A 15,021-nucleotide genomic window follows, 5' to 3' on the forward strand; every position below is an offset into this window, starting at 1 on the left:
ATGGGATAAATGATTTAGAAAAAATGTACGACATCGAATTTCTTTTATTTTATCTGCGTTTTGAAATGAATATGTAGATTTATGAGATTCTTAAGATAGGGAGGAGTAAGGTTATTTATAATTTTGTATAGTAATTTTACTTTGTGTCGGTTTCGTCGTTCTTTGAGTGGAATAAACCCAATTTCCGCGTAGAGGGAAGCATGACTAGTACCCTTAACTGCCCCGCAAATAGTGCGTAGTGCATCAAGCTGAAGGGATTCGAGATTATTAGATAAGTAGTCTGTGCACGCGTCCCAAATAACACCGGCATAGTCAAAGTGCGGCAATATGCCACAGCAACTGGCATTTCCATGGTAAGTATACAAAAATTACAACTATAACGTATTTATATAGATTCAACCTTTAAATTCAAACCATTCAATCGTCCTATGGGGGTAAACAAGGATACCTGGAGTAAGCTCACAACGACGAGAAGACGCCCCTATCTCAAAGCCACATACATACTCAAAACTGGATGGAACCTTCGACCACCAGTCAAAGTGACCATCCAACTGTAAGTTCGACACTTTAGTGAGGTCGGGGTTACGTTCCAAGCAAAGACAATTCACCCACTAAAATCAGGCACATAATTTGTGAACACTCAGTAGATCTGAGGTCATGTTGGATCACTTTCAAATTTGCAGGTATGCGATGTGTGGTCATATGGAAGAACCTATACAGGGTTACACAGTCAGTTGCTTTAAAGTTCTGAATGCGATTGTTCAGTGGGGTATAAGATTTCAGATCCCATCGAATTTTAATATTTTCGTAGATTTCGAACGCGATTGCAGACTTAGCTGTTGGTTATATGTTGACTTTTAACGCTCGTGAACTCGATACGGGGCAAAGATAGTGATAGTGGGGCTGTTCCGAAAACTAACATCATACGAGAGGGATTAACGTCCACTTGACACAGACTAGGTCATTTTGGGACTAACATTTCAATAATTCATTTGTGCTTATGGAACGTTAGCGGTGGGAGGAAACTGGAGGGCCCAGAGAAATCCGGCGAATTCAGACAGGCGGATCTATCTCTTAACACGTAAAAGATGGGAATCGAAAAAACGCCACGGACAGACCGAATAATCTAAAGTGCACGCGTTAGACAACTCGACCACCGCTTGTCTATGACTTGTTGTACGGTTCTCCTGGATTGTCTTGTATCAATTGTTTTATCTATGACATATTACCTGGTGCACATCTATAAGCATACTGTCTCTGCATTCTCTGAACACCAATTAAAGCTTTTCCTAGATAATACATGCATTCCTCACTTATACCATTAGCACACGTGACAAGGTTTTCAACAGCCCTTAAATAATAATAATAATAATAATGAAAGTGATGGTTTTGGGGATGGGGCTTTTCTTCACAGTTTAAATGTTTTTTTACCAAATGTTCCGACTTCCGAATGTAATGCCTTCCGATTTTAAATACCTACTGTATCTTAATTGTAATTATAAGACAAAAATTGCAAACTCCTTCAAGACTAAAATGTAATAAAAACTATTACTGATGAACTAAGACTCTTCCTGGTCGGAATTTATGACGTAAGAATATATTCTAAAAGTTTCCTTTTTTTTACTTGTTTAAAAAATTGTGAACGAAAGTTATGAACAACGGGCATTACCGTATTGCCTGAAAATTCATCGAAATTCTCATATATTACAAAAGGCACATTTTTATGAAGATAGAATAAACCTTCGCGAGCTTCATGTAATTCGTTTAAAGCGGTGAATTGCCCTTTAAAGCCCCGATGCGTCATTTTAGCGCCATAGAATCACTTGCAAACTACAATATTGTGAAAAATGAATCTCCAATAGAAATATCAGTCCAAATATGGTTCAATTACGTTTAGTATTAACAAAATTATATGGAATTGGTAGCTGCAATATTGATTATTCAATCATTGGTGCTTGGAGCATGTAAAAATATCCCCAAAGGAATAATTTTCAACACACATCATTAGAACCAATGAAGTAGGAACCATTGAAATAATCAACGAACCGTTTCTCTTTGTGGTAATGCCTTTTACATTTTCTAAGAGACATTTTATATGTACACAAGTAACCATGACGTTACCCACGCAAAATCTCGAGTGGCCGTTGGATTTTTCAAAGTGTTTCACATTTATTTCAATGTGCATTAGTTAATTATCTGTTAAGCTACGGTAGTAACCCTTTGGATCAGATTAATTGAAGGTGTTTTATGTTTAAGGCCGTAGAACCATCTACTATTGTGGATGGGGTCAGAGACAAAAGTTATCAGTAGTGGAACCTTTTGGGTGATAAAGTCACCCATTAAAGTATCATAAGGAACCAAACTCACCTGCATATGGAAGGGTAATCATGTGATGCTGATGCCGGTATGTATGTCTGGTTAAAGGGACCGTAACACGATTCAAAGGTTTTGAAGCATCTTCCTGCAGTTTTACCGCCATCTAATAAAATAATATGGTCGTATTTCGTTATTTTCAAACAAAACATTATTTCCTAATGTTATTTATAAATGTTAAGTTCCCGGAATGTGGACTGGTAGAAACTTTAGAAACACTTCGACTGGGGTCACGATCGTCTGATCGGCGAATCGTTTCAATACGGCCATGACTGGCATCGACCAAACAAAATCGGGAATCAAGGTAGCCCAGAAAATGTTATATTTTGGGCAAATGTTTAACGCAACTTCTCCAAATCATTTGCTTAATAAAGACGACAAAACCATCGTAGAGAAGATGCATGGGTTTTTTTTGTTAAAAAAAGAGATAATTGTTATTCTATATTATACAAGATTTAGTATAGATGTGTTTTGTTCTTCCGTAGTTTGATCGGTCGTAATTTACAAACGCCCAAGGGAAGACATTGTGACTAATGTTTACCTTGTTCTGTTCATTTACTGTAGCTCTTTAAGTGTTAGTTTCCGAAAAAAATATTACGATAAATGTGATAAAAAAAATAACAGATTAAAATGAAATCTGAATCATGGTACTTAAATTTAAAAATGGTAACAACGAACTTAACACCAATTTATTACTAACAAAAAAAACCATGGGTTTAATCTATTTTCAAGTAAAACACGGAGGTTGTTTTTTCAGAATGTCACGCAAATAAGATCAAATAGAAAACAATATTATACAATTGTGTCCGATGTTCTATTTACAACGTATTGTGCATTCCATTTACAACAGACCGTCATTCCATTTACAACAAACCGTCATTCCATATTGTTCTATTAAATTCATTGTACTTTCAAGGTACTGTTTCTTGTAAACATGGACATGTCTGAGTTCAGATTTACGCTGTAGTCTATAAATAATTGTTTAAGCCTACAATTTTTAATTATCGCAGACATTGCGCCAACTACTGATCTTCGCAGAAATAAGCCCCCATACACTAATATAAAGTTGTGTGTCATTTTTCGAACCAAGGGACTTCTCAATATTTATTCGTGTCAACTTATAAATTGTTAATTACTTTTGCTGGGTGCTTATTTCGAAACGTATCTTAAATCTTGTTTTCAAAGCAATTATAGCCATTCAGAAGTCTTTAGATGAGAATCGTATCTTGTCCGCAATAAACACTTCTATTATGGATTACTTGAACCAAAGACGTTTGAGTACTTCTTTCTTCGACGTTATTGATTGAGCTTTATTTATTTCTTATTCATATGTTTGAAGTTATAGTTTTTACCTGTTCTACAAAGTGCTCTATGCTGGTGTACTGTGGAATAAACACCAGATTGTATCTTGGGAGCATATTGTTGACATTCAATATTACTAGTCACATTACCTACGCAATTAATATAATTATTCATAGATCTGTTAAAAAAAAATATTAAGAAGATATTAGCAAAAAATAACTTAAAATGAATGATAGCTTCCCCTTTCAGCTTAACCATTTGGTTAAGTCTCTAGGGTGCACGGACACATCCCCATAAGTCATTTCCCCCTTCCCTAGATTCTCAAGTGATTCCTAGATCAATTGATACTGCCATATGATATAGTCTGGTAATTTCAGTTGAGTTCACAATAAAGCCTCGATAATGCCTATTTATCACCGAAAATGGGTTGAAGCCTCCTGGTTGGGCGAGAAAATAACTTAAATTTCAAAGTAGAGTTAATGCCAGCCAAATTTAGCTGTAGACGTCAAACTTCTGTTATTGGTCTGCATTGTCAACTGAACCAAAGAATAGTAATAATAAAATGATCGCCCGATTTGCTTAACAATAACTACATGATTATCCAGACAATCATATAACACCGAATCCGGGAATTTCCGGCAATAACCTCATGGGAAGTTAGTATTTCGTCCAAAATGTATCACAGGTCTTCGAATAATTTCACAGGACTATGATAACGGTTACCAGGAGTATCCCACGCATAATTAATCCGTTTTATTTACATATATCTGAGAGTATATTGAACTGGCAGTATCAGTCAACTCACCGACACATTCCTTCAACATCTTTAGTAAAATCCATTGGATTATGTGCGCTACTGTATGTATCATAGCAGGTCATAGTTACATTAAAGCAATGGGCAGCGTTTGATCCTGGAACACCACCATGCCCTATAAAAACGACAAAACATAATATGCAGAAACGTCCTGCTATATATCTGTACAAACCAGTGATTGTTTTCTGTATAAATTGTGTTGTACTAAAGTACCAGCTTCCGATGAAGACACCCTAGTAGTACAAAGAATGGCCAACAGTATAAGGCGCTTGAGATTAGTTGTTATTAATGTCGCTGTGCATTTTTCGGAAAATAGCAGATTTCCACGTTTGATCTGCACTAAAATTTATTCGGACGATTCAATCGGAATAAAAGGAGACCCACCAAAAGATGCTAGAGAAGATTACATCGCCAGCTGATAATGCCGGATATTGACAAATGTTCAATCTTAAACATACATTATGTAAGAGCTAAATCTGCCTATTTCAGGTCTTTCTTTATGCCTGATATGTCATTTAAATTATTAATTAGACATTAATTAACTCAACCCTCAGTGTCATCGCTAGCCTCCGATATTTACTGGATTAGGATCCGATTTGTTGCTCAAATTTCATTGATGATTAAATCATGAAACGGATAATCAAAACTTTAGTAATGATGATCGATGCTTGGACGAAAATTCAATCGCTGAATTCTCGGTTCAGAGTAGATCCATTTGACTGAAATTTTCAGTAAAAACCCTTTACATTATCTAGTTTTTAACTATTGTAGTGCGCTCTTATCTGATCTCCCACAATGTAATCTATCTTTAACTGACATTGCTTTCACAGATTCGACTTTCACACATGAAGTTCCGAACTGGGCTAATGAAGACGGGTATAAGCCATACAGTGTGCTATGAGGGAAATTTTGCCCGGACAGCGGCACTACGGCCTACTCTCATATCGAATTCCAACTGTCAGACCCGAACGACTAGACAGCTGTCAGATGGCAGCGACTGGGATTGCAATTACAAAGTACTACCTGGTGAACATATTTGGGCATATTGATTCCTCATGTTCTCTAGCTGAGCTGCTGGTTGACCCATATAAGGACTACAATCGGTTGATAACATTAAAATCTCTGTACAGTTTGTATATACATCTAAAGCACTGAAACAAATGTCCAATCTCAATAAGTTTCACAGCATTCAACATGATTAAACTTTAGCGATAAAATCCAAATACGTTTCAATATCTTCGGCATGATTTAATTTTAGCGATAAGCGATTAATGTACATGGATGATAGAGAGAGAGAGAGAGAAATGGGGTTTAACGTCCACTCGACACAAACTAGGTCATTTCGGGACTAACATATGGGTTTTTTAAATTTTATTTCAATAATTCGCTTGCGCGTAGGGGTCTTTAGCAGTGGGAGGAAACCGGGGGACCCGGATAAAACCCACGAGGTTGGACAGGTGACCCTACTCTTTGTCACGTACAACCGGGGATTCTGTGGACTCAATGACAGACTTTATGATACAGCGCTCGCACGCTAACCATTCAGCCATCCAACCCCCCTACATGGATGATAATTTGGCAGTCATTTAATTGTAACATTTCATTTAACGTCATGATATGTATTTGCACGTACCCTTTTAAACGGTTCAGTCGCACAGATTATATATTTTGTTTGAAAGAAAGGTATTTTTACAGCTACAAAAGAAATTGTGTTCGGTTTTTTTTAAATGCAAGATGATGCTGCTTTCGTGTGCATACGAATACAAAATACGCTGATATGAAAATAATATGACTTTAATTTATATTGTTGCTATGTATTATTATCCTAAAACATTCGTGGTAAATATCATATGACATATGCATACAAATCAAGCTTGCGTGAATATTTCATAGCTTGATTTTCTATTGTTGCTATGTCCAAAAGTAAAGTAACTATATAGCAGCATTGTCACGTCAAGCATACTGCCTCAGGTTTTTGAAAAAGATAATATCTATATTATAATGGCGTAACAGGATAACACCAGTGAATACAACGATAAATCATACAAGTAACTTAAGCCCTGTCTGTTTGCATGCACAGCATTTACTTATGTATGTTAATTTCCCCATATGCATTTATGGACATGTGTGTGTCCATTCGGGTTTAGATTCCGAAATGGACAGTCTAATATCATAACATTGAAGTATAAGACCAAAATACTCTGATCGGACGGACGATGTTCGCTGACAATTCCTCTCCGTCCGTATAGCTGCAGAAAATACCGCTCTTCCCCACCCCACCTCTGTTCTACGGCTATTTTGGAATCTTTACCGACTATATTTTAACCATGATTCTTTTTTGTTCGCCAAAAGAATCATTTCTTGCCACACACATTTATAATAATTCAACACTATTTTCAAGTAGAATTTTGCGATTAAAAACATAAGCAAAATACGTTTAAATTGATCATCCAGTACGAGACTCAAACATGCGCAGACCGCATGTTATTTAATCGCTAAATTCAACTTGAAAATAGTGTTGATGTATCATAAATTTGTGTCAGATATGGTGACTCCTTTTTTGCGAAAAATAAAGAATCATGGTGAAAAATAGAAGGTAAGGGTTCCAAATAGCCTGAGAGCAGAGGTGGGGAAGAGTGGTATTTTACCGTATTTTAATATTGCAGCTATATAGGGACGGATATGATCTGTCAGCGAACATCGTCCGATCTGAGACAGTTCCTAAAGGAACTAGTCAAAATACTGAGAGACCCACAACAAATTCCATTAGAATGTGTGTTGGTACCAACTTGTAGATAACCTTTCCCTGTACACTATGCTTAAAATCCACCGAATTCCACCTAAGGTTTATGGGAGTTATCGACGTAACAATTTACCTTTCAAAATGCGATGAAATCTCGCGAAAAACAACTTCGTCCGGAAGCAAATATCGATAAGGTCACACTCCCCCCCCCCCCCCCTCCCGGGAAACCACGTGTGATTCCTACACATGTCCTGGCAGTCCTGGGCTCGATTATTCACTCCCCCAAAAAACAAGCAGAATTAAATTTCACAAATCAAGTAGAAAAATGTACTGCCGTCGGTGAAAGTGTATTGATCTAACTGCCAGGCGAGACATGTTCGATCAGTTGCGAATTTCCTGTTACATACTGTACAAAAGTACAACATATATTCTGATTATCCGTAATGTGGGTTAGTGTGGATCTTTCCACCACGTCCGAAACAGGATTTAGTCGAGTACATCTTCGAGAGGCGCAGTCACCTGAGCAGCCGCGTGGGATCATCTTGAACATAGCCTCTGGCCCTAAAAAAATTACACACAGTACGGGGGACATAATTATCACTACCGTATTTAGTTGGGTCCATTTGGTTTCCGAGCCAGGTCTGTACCTAGTGGTGCAAGCGTGTCAAATGATGGCTGGCCGCATCACAGGTGAGCGGTGTTAAACCCCCTATTGTAATATTAACCTATATTGTGATACTAGTAATTAATGTAAATAAGGGCGGCAATGTACAACTCCTAATGTAATATATCAAATCCTATTGTAACAAGCCAACAGTGAGGATGGCCCACAGACGGTAACAATCTGATTAAAACACAGATCCTATTTCGTTTCGTTTTTTATAGTCAAAATTTCGTTTTACTTGTCTTTCCTACACTAGGATCTGGAAGAGTTGTTATATTACTGGCGTTTTGGTTGAAGTGAGGGATTGGGCAATGAAACAGTCTGTTACGTTGACTGTGGGTAAACCACTAGAAACGTCAACGCTGATTGATTAATCAATGTCTAGAGTCATAGGGTCGAAAGCCGCTCGTACGACCCCTGACACGACCTACCACTACAACTTGTCACATTTTCATGCAGTGTAGGCCATCGAAAGTATAATCGCATATTGGAAGAATTTTAGTATGATATGCAGGGAAAGGCACTCAAAAAAATTTTGCCCAAAAAAATTCTAAAGGAATTTGTGGTCGGCTGGCCCCATATTGGCGTATTTTGACTAGACTGCAATTATATGCTTGTCTGTGAAATGTGAAGTAACCATCGAAAGGAAAATCTTTGAATGATGTGCCACCCAAAATAATATTGGATAAGTCTACTCGCCGATATCCAACGTTTTTACCAACAGTGTAGAAGATCCCACCATTACCTCGATAGTCGGCACTAGTAGGAAGCAACAGGAACTTTAGATGTAATAATACACTGTTTTATTCTTCATACAATGACTATATTTGCATTTTGGTTTGGAATATTGTGCATGTACGTTCAACTTAGACTGTGTATTTGTCGAAAATCGATCCTACACACCAACCCACCCACAGATCTTGCTATACTTACTTGCATAATACTGTAGGATCGACGGCGCCATTCACCTGATTTGTAAAATTAAAGGTTTGCATACATTGTCCAGCTTTCTGTGTACATTCCATCGCTTTAGCCACAATAGCAGATGCATCTATAATAATAAAGATCAAGTAAATATTCGGAATTAAAAAAACTAAAATGCATTTGTGTAACTGCATTTTGATTAATAATAGGTACCACCGTACTATGGACAATGAACTGACAATAATGTCATCGCAGTCTTTTTGTGACGTCATAGCAAAATCAAACCCCGACAACCGAGGCGCAATTGTCCATAGAACAAGCATGTCGATCGTACAGGGATTCGTGGTGCCGTTTCGACGAGCGCCGCCCAAGGAACACAGATAAGATGGGTAGAGCTTGGGAACCAGTTCCTGGTCCAAGATTTAATACAGAAGTAGAGCAGAAACTGAAACGCTTAATATGGGTTTGACGATTGAGAATTCCAATATAGATACTTTTCAGATATAGAATCTTATTGTTCCCTTCACAGTTGCAATTCCGATTCAAAATACGAGAATTTCTCCATGCCTGGTGACGTTGAACCTTTCATTCAAATGGAATTCATTCACAAGTAAACACTTGATTTGTGATTTTAATCAATCAAACCACCTCTTAGATTCCCTAAAATGACCTCAAATTTCATGGTGAACATTAAATGGTGAGCTACGTAAACCGGCAGCAGAAAATCAACTCTATAACAGATGAACTTATTAGAGAAGTGTGGTATTTATACTATCTAAAGACTTCGTGGGTACAATTAAAATATCACATTGCGATAAAAATATTTACAGTGCATATCCGCTAATATGATGACGTTGTCATATACAAAACTGTTTATTCTATGATGGCATGCCAATATAAAATTATTCTTTATAGAAATGAAACAATGTCACGGAAGTCTGATTCAATGTCTGATGGATGCTCCTTTCAAGGTAGATGGAAATAAAACGCAATCATGTGATCAACTTCGTCACTTCCCTGTACATTATGTTTATGTAAACGGGGAGATAACCCAAATGAAGAGATCAGCATAATTTTACAAATTCCTAAAGACAGTCAAGTCATTTATTGCATCAATTGACTTTTCATAAAGTCAAAATGTAAACCAGGTAATAATTTCGAGACTGGCGAGAAGAATGCCAAAAATTTCGCCTGTAGAATGTACACATGAACTAGTAAACAGACTAATATACATAGGTAACGACATTAAATGTCGACTTCTCATAAACCCAAATTTTAAGGTAACACGGTGGCAAACACAGACAAAACTTACTCTCATGACAACTGTTGTTATAATTTGCATCAACAGCTTGTATAGTACTTTCTATCAACACTCTAGATGTTTGATTACATTGTGCAACCAGATTCTTCATACATTCCGAATATGTTTTAATAGCCCTATAAACAGAAAGAAAGTATATAAATGACAAAACATTATGAAGTACGACTAGTAAAAAGAACTGGAAAATATTAAATATGGAATGTATTTTAACAAAATAAAAACCTAGACTGTTGAAATCGTTTAAGTTGTCGATGTTTTTCCTTTAAATCGCTCCTTCTTCGCCATTCATGCGTAAACATTCATTGTATTAGACAAATCTAAAACTAGTTCCGTCCAAACAGTATTCTTTTCAGTTTGATTGAAATGCTTCAAGTGATTCTGAAGATGGCACAACTTTCTGCTACAACCACTCACGACTTCGTCAAACGATACGTGAATGCTTTTGTTTTATACGATAATGATTCGGAGATCTTTGGAAAGTACTTATTGTTCATGCGTAAACATTCATTGTATTAGACAAATCTAAAACTAGTTCCGTCCAAACAGTATTCTTTTCAGTTTGATTGAAATGCTTCAAGTGATTCTGAAGATGGCACAACTTTCTGCTACAACCACTCACGACTTCGTCAAACGATACGTGAATGCTTTTGTTTTATACGATAATGATTCGGAGATCTTTGGAAAGTACTTATTGCCATGAACAAAGACTGTAGTTTTATCAGTGTAATTCACTTAAACTGATTCCATTGAAATACCGGGGCTTCAATAAAATATTGTTGCTAGTTCCTCTGGGCCTCTGATTTACTTACCTGCAGGTGTTTTTAGCTAATAAATCTGGATCATTGTGTTGTGTAGCCATTGTTAATTGTTGGTTAAATGTAGTTGTACATGTTTGGAAACAGCACAATACGGTCTTCGTAGAAAGGATACACACTAAAGAGAAAATATAAACAGAAGCATTGTAAAGTGGTGTTGGGAAAATTCTCCAATAAATCACAGCTATACCCTCGAAGCTTAATTACACATAGCTAAAATACTATGCTGATCCAGAAGGAATTCAAAGGTGATGTTTTGTAATTTCTTTTAGACCTTTTAATTAAAGAAAATCCAGAAAACTTTTAATGTTTAAGCATTAAAAGGGGTTCAAATTCCTTCTTTGGTTACCTAATTTAGACTAGAGGAACTTTAAGAAATCGGAAAGATAGAGTCATACCGAACCGAGCCTTAAGGCTAAAATCCATACCTAGCGCTAGTTATCTACCATGATTAAAAAGCAAAAACATGGTTGCATTGTTTATTTTTAAAAAAATAAAAGTCATCATTCTTTCTTTTTTATATAATGCACATAAGATGGTTTTAATACTTACATAAAAACATAAACGTAAACTTCAGCATTTTGGCGTCCTAGATCTAAGTTTCTAAGAAAAAACCCGCTGTTTAGCTGCAATTATAAAACAAACAATCTTACATTTTATCATAAAGGAAAACAAAAGGGAAACTCAATCATGACTAGGTTATGAACGAATCATCCGTTTTTCTAACAAAACATGAATCAATTGCAACTGAGAAATTAACAATAGACAATGCAGGTGTTTGAATCAGGAATGGGACCCAAACTCTACAGACCTTCTTGTTGTTCATCTTGGTTTCATGTCTCTTCGGAAAAGGCATTAGACTATGTCAATTCAAATACGATGCTTGTTTCTGCTCATCAATTATTGTCGGACTTGGCTTTTTGATGTATGCCATCACATCTGAAGCCCGAGATTACGTCCTGGTCATGGTCGGCTCCTGATACATAGTACACTGGTGCTTCTCGTCAACATAGCTCCAAAGGCTTAGGACGCAAGATCTGCGCATGTACGTTATTTTCGCAGTTTGTCAATCTTTTGTATAATGTAACTTTTTGGTAGCGAACCGTGGTATAGAAATCTACTGCCGTCTTCATTAGTGCAGTCGGAGCAGAACAGTAGGGGGTTAAACACCATTTCTTTTCATTTCAGGAATGTGCTAAGTGAGCAGCAAACCAGATTACGGTTTAAGACACTTCCCTCTATGCAAACAGTGGGTGTAAAATATTGTACACGGCCCTTTTACAAAACATGTCAGCATTTAGCTCAATAGAATTCGACTCTTGACTTCGACAAGACCATGTTCGACGTCGGCGGACAACAAAAACACAACTATTTGTTCGGTGTTTTTGTTCATCGACAATTATGTTCCATCGTCTGCGTTAGGCTTCAAAAACATGAATATTCACCACAACCTAGCAAAGAGTGACAATTGAGCGTCTCTTGTTCGATTCAACGCAAAGAGAGAGAGAGAGAGAGAGAGTGAGTGAGTTTAACGTCCACTCGACACAAACTAGGTCATTTCGGTTCAATTTTATTTCCATAATTTGCTTGCGCGTAGAGGTCTTTGGCAGTGGGGGGAAACCGGAGGACCCGGAGAAAACCCACGAGGTTGGACAGGCGACCCTACTCCTTGTCACGTACAACCGGGGATTCGAAACCACGCCAGTTGACTCAATGACAGACTTTATGATACAGCGCGCACGTGCTAACCATTTAGCCCCCCCCCCCCCGATTCAACGCAAAGAGAAGAAAGGATAATTGAGAGAATTGCTATAAATACGAGTACATGTACTACATTCGAGTATCATAAAAACGGCAGGTGGCAGGGGTTATTACAGCTCTTATAAGTCTTTTAAAAACTAGTTTAACTATCGCTACGTTTTCTGGACCGGACGGCTAAGGCAAAAGGAAAATGATGAGAATAAAAAAAACACGGTCTACATCACGAAGTACAGACAAAATATGCAACCATAAATCTACATCAAAATCTTTATGATGGGTAATAAGAGCCCTTGTCAAATTTGACATCTACAGATTATGACTTTAGAAAGGTTTTAACTGTTACCGTGAATCAAAACATGATAATTTTATATGCTTGAGCGAAACATATATCTAAACGTGACAGAAATCGACAACACCCTGACATTTTATTTTGATGAGCATTAGCATTTTGGAGAAACTACGTGTCATCCGATTATGAGTTTTACATCATCGTATTGAGGCCACTACCTTTATGTAATTTAAACAGAGATTTTCTAGGGAAAAAGTATATCCTACCTCATGCACGATATTATTTACCACTTATGGCTGAGGCAATGGTTTAAAGAGCCGACGGCTTTCAGAAGTTAACCAGGGGCTAATTAACTCGGATATCGTACTTTTATATATCTGAAAGGATTTGATAGATTCTAAAGCACAGTCAGTTGTATCGCCATGTGTTGTACCACATGGCATTGTTGAGAGATCGGGAGGGGGGGGGGGTGTATTATAATAATTTATTTGTCGAGTTAGAACGACAGACACGATAATCAATGTAAGCGACGGGTTCTTAATAATTTAATTACGAAGTATATATCATTCAATTAAAATGGCGTTTTCATCATTTGTCGCAAGTGGACGCATGAGATGATCGTATGTCACTCAATGCTGACACAAACATGCCTTGAAACATATCTAACACTTCACGTCTTTCAAACAACTATCACATGTCTAAAGGTGACATAAAACAAAATCTCCCACTAATCCAGTTGTGAACAGTTGAAGTTTAAGATAATTTAAATTTTGATAAGAACTATATATTTCAAACAATGAAATGCTGCGGTTTTGACAGACATACATAATTAACATACCATAAATTTGTAAAATCTATTCCAGATGAAACTACAGATAAGCTCCGGTGAGGTCATTAAGGTCATTATTATAGTGAAATCTGAAAAGCTTATTGTTAAGCAACTCACAAGACATTGAATTTTCTTTAGACCGGAAGTGATCAGTAAGCTCAAATGAATTAGGCCATTAAATTGTAATGGCAGACAATCACAAGATATTCGCACATGCTTCAATGGTGGTGATGTGACACTTTATAAGTGGGCATGTCTTAAGTTAGAGTTTTCAATCAAGATAATGTTTGCACCATAATCCGTTTTCAAAAAATATTTTCTATTGTGCATAGTATTAAACTACATATCTGTAATGCCCCTGTCAGACTGGGGTGGCGTTCTTAAAGAGCTGCTGCTACATTACAGCGACCAGAAAATGCACAAGGTCGTAATCAAACGTGAACACAATGCGAGAAAATGTCCCCAAAAAATTACAAACTCAATTACAGCTCTCAAGGTCAGATCACAGAACCTTGGCGTTTGTTTTGGTATGTTTTGAACATGCTCAAAACAAACGCCGTGACTCGGCGATCATTGACGACCATGGAGACCACAGCACGATTTCTGGCGTTTCCACAATGCTTTTACCACGCTTATGGCGATCTGCGACCATTTTCCGTCGCCGCAGCCGCGCAGTAAAGACGCCACCCTGGTATGACGGGGGTATTACGTTAGGGCTTTAAAGAAAAACAAACCAACAGTAAGCCCCAAAATAGATAGGTAACACTCCTTAATTACTTGCACATTTATCGTTTGATAAAGCATCTACCAAACAAATTGTTTATTACTTTGTAACTTGAGGGTACATGTAAATTACGATTGTCTAACATTGTCAAGTTATCGATGTAATGAACTATAGTACAGACACTCAATTAGATTCGGAGCTATTGTGCTCCAAAGCATCTATAAATTAAACTGCTTCGCCTTAGCAGAAAATAACGACTGGGATAACGAAGACGGGCATACGCCACGCAGTATGCTATGGGGGTAACTCGTTTTTTTGTCCCGTCCCGCCCCCAACCATCCGTCTCCGCAATTAAAAACAGGGTATTGTGTTCCAGAAGGTGTGACATGCATATAATTACAAGAGCATAGGGCAATGTCAAAGTTAGAACAATTATAGGCCCGTGGGACAACAAATCTCTGG

At 37.3% G+C, this 15,021-nt stretch overlaps 1 long non-coding RNA gene across 1 annotated transcript; it reads right to left on the bottom strand.

Annotated features, from left to right (window-relative positions):
* Positions 1-1,230: 1,230 nt before the first annotated feature.
* Positions 1,231-8,946, bottom strand: LOC126825615 (uncharacterized). The gene is made up of 6 exons (XR_007682078.1): positions 8,830-8,946; positions 5,513-5,640; positions 4,481-4,604; positions 3,726-3,853; positions 2,368-2,479; positions 1,231-1,351 (listed from the first exon to the last, which is right to left on the bottom strand). It is a non-coding gene; the product is annotated as an uncharacterized LOC126825615 (long non-coding RNA).
* Positions 8,947-15,021: the final 6,075 nt, after the last annotated feature.

The sequence above is a fragment of the Patella vulgata genome, chromosome 6 (assembly GCF_932274485.2).
Source record: "Patella vulgata chromosome 6, xgPatVulg1.2, whole genome shotgun sequence".
Lineage (NCBI taxonomy): Eukaryota > Metazoa > Mollusca > Gastropoda > Patellidae > Patella > Patella vulgata.